We start from the raw sequence: 3,146 nt of genomic DNA, 5'->3' as shown, positions 1-3,146 counted from the left end.
CGGGTGTCCCCCCCCGTCCCCCAGCCCGCTCCCGGCCTGGCGGGCACTGCCGTGAGGACACAGTGCCACCTCCCGGCCACTCCGCGCCCCGGAGGGACGGAGCCGGGGGGGATCCTCTGGAGAGGGGATGGGGTGCGGCCAAAACGCGTTTAGCAGCGGCTGCAGGAGATGTCAGGGAGCCCGGTTCTGCGGGGAGGGGGCATGTGGCTGGGCGGTTTTACAGTCGCAGTGTAGCCCGGGGTGTGAGCTGGCACGGAACGGAGAGCTGCAGCCCCGGGGACCTCTGGTAAAGGTGTACACAGTAGTGCTACGGGGGGGGCTGCCGTCACACACACACCCTGAGATACTCACTGAATCCTCATTTGGGAATTTTTCAGGAGCTTTTGGTTTTGCTAGAAAAGCTTCTCTCCTTTGCTCCTTCAAATCGCCCGTGGCATCGTGCAGCACAGGGCAGCAGGGGCTGCAGGCCAAGGATAGTCCCAGTGTCCTCTCATAGCAAGGGGCATCCCTGCCCCAACTAGAAAACACACAGCTCCGGGGAAGCCACCGCTCTGCAAATACTGGCTAAAGGCAGAGGCGGGAAAGAGCAGTCTGAAAAGCAGCCAAAGTCCGTGGACCTTTGAACTTGCATCATGCCAGCCAGGGGAACCTGCCAACTCTCAGTGCAAAGAGCCCTCTCAGTTGTGGCTGAGCACCACAGCCGGGAATGGATGCACGCATGCGTGCGCGTGCCTGTGACTGTGTGTGTCCCAAGAGAGTGTGTGTTTCCGAGGGCGAAAAGGTGTTTTTAGATGGAGGCAAGGTGGGACATCAGTGCTGCATATGGTTGAAAGAAGTGGGGTTGCACAGTGCTGCAGGAAGAGCCCATATAGCAGGGCTTTTAGAAGCAGACCCAAAGCTCAGGTGTTCACTCAGGAACCGGGGAACCAGACTCATGGGGCAACTTGAAACCCAGGTTAGCAATGTCACTTCAGGGGACGAACCCATGCTTCGTATGCCGAGCTAGTACTTCAAAGAAGACAGAGAGACTCAGGCAATTTGGACTCTGAAATGGTCCAAGGTAACACTACTGATGCAATTGTGTGTTCATACTGTAATGACACTGGACACACTCACCTTCACCCTCACCCCCACCCCTTTGCTCCAGAACAAGAAAATTTGGGAGTTTTTCTGGGAAAGAAGGAGCTTTGCTTCCTCCAGCCAGTGCCTTCTCCTAACAGGCAACCCCTGACAGTTCAGGCTGATTAAACAGTGAACTGGTGTCATTATACTGTTGATATTATTACAATTATGTAGCAATAAGAGATAAGCTGCAACACAAATAGAAAAAGCAGGGGTCAGGAGAAGACAAAATAGATAATTACAAGGATTTGTCATGAGCAGTATTTTGCATACCCGGTATTTCACTTTGCTTTGCCATTCTTGTCAAGGTAGAGTGAACAGAGGGTGTAATACATAAGGAAAGGGATGGAAGAAAGGAAAAAAAAAAAAGATTAAATGCATGTAAAATCCACAGAGAAGAAAAAAAAAAGATTGATCAAGGCTGGTGAAAAGAGAAGGAAAAAAGAAAGAAAAAGAAAGACATAAGTGACAGAAAAAAATTGATTTTGACTTCAGATGCCACAGTTATTTTGGCCAGCCTCAGGACATGAATTTAAATTTTTTTAAAATCTAGTTGAAAAATATACCAGGTAGCGAGGCATGATGTGTGGGGAAAGCAAACAAGGCCAGTTGCTGGAGGCTGTCCTGCCCTGCACAGGGACTACTATAATCAGTGCTGTCATTCCCTTTATCTCACTGCTTTTTTTTTTTTTTTTTTTTTCAAGGTGGCCTTCAATGTCCCTATCATGGATAGGACTGTCAGTTGTTGCATGAACACAGGACACAAAATACTCCCTCCTGTAGTGAACTTACTGGCTGAGCAGTTAAAAAAGAGTAGTTTTATACTGCTGGCAATTACCAGGGTTAACCTTCCTTTCTCCTAATGCACTTTCTCTCCTCATGGTGTCAGCAGGGCCCACGGTGTTATATGTGCATCGTGTTTGGCTGCCTACCTTGACCTGCCAGCCCCATACCACAGGCTTGCTGATCACTTCAGAAAGTCACTCTCTACTGCTGTGTGCAGCTACAGGATGCACATACAAGCAGCTCTTTTGAAAAAGGCATGTATTCACACCCAAAGCACTGAGTTACTTCAGATGCACATTATACAGTTGATGATTTCAGTGGGCTGGATTCTGACTCCACAGTCATGGGGTTCAACATGAGGTCATTGAAAACCCTGAAAGTGGCTCCACTCAGTTTTCCTGCTAGAAGGCTGATAGGATTTAGCAGCTACTGGATTTTGTAAGTACCAATAATTCATGGTGAGTATTAGAATTCACCAATCTGCGTTTTCACTGGTGCATGTAGGAGAGCTTCCCTCAAGGCTAAAAGAACTGTAAAGAAATGATTTCTCTATTCCACAGAATTTATCTTAATCACAAAAGTATAGCAAGATTACCTGCCTTGACATAGTTTGTCCTGGTACAGACTTCATCTTTCCCAATAACAAGACAGATACGTGACCAGTTAGCTGTTTTTGTTCACCTGCCCTCTGGTATTGGGCTACAGTTTTCCATTATTCCCTCAGACCCTTTGGTGACTCTTTCTAAACCAAATCTGGGCTCTTTTATACCAATTCTTTACCATCCTTTTCCGAAATAATTTATGCCTCCCATTCCCATTCCCCTTGTAGCTCTTCATGGCTGACACTATATACAAGCACACATACATCTGCAGTTCTGCATCCTCCCTCTAGCTCTGACCTACTCTTCCCTGCTCCTTTTCTTCCTTTACCTGTTTCCCTTTCTCCATATCCAAACATATCCCAGTATGAGGTTCATGCACCTAACTTGTGTCTCATGCTTCCTTTGCACAGGGTATTTCTCCCTCCAGTGTCTGGTGTGTCTCCTGATCTCTGACCTCTTGGATGCATTCCAAAAGGACAAGTGCCCCAGCTGCTTTGTTGTGCCACAGCCCTCCCTGGCCCCAAGTCTGGCATCCAAAGACTAGATCCTGGAGGACATCTGATCTCTGGTCACGTGGAATGAGTCCTAATGGGAAACCCACCTGAGGCTGAACACACATGCAGCACTGGGGGGGGG

This window comes from Athene cunicularia (assembly GCF_003259725.1).
Source record: "Athene cunicularia isolate RWA chromosome 1 unlocalized genomic scaffold, athCun1 chr1_part2, whole genome shotgun sequence".
Classification (NCBI taxonomy): domain Eukaryota; kingdom Metazoa; phylum Chordata; class Aves; order Strigiformes; family Strigidae; genus Athene; species Athene cunicularia.
Note: the sequence above shows the minus strand (reverse complement) of the source record.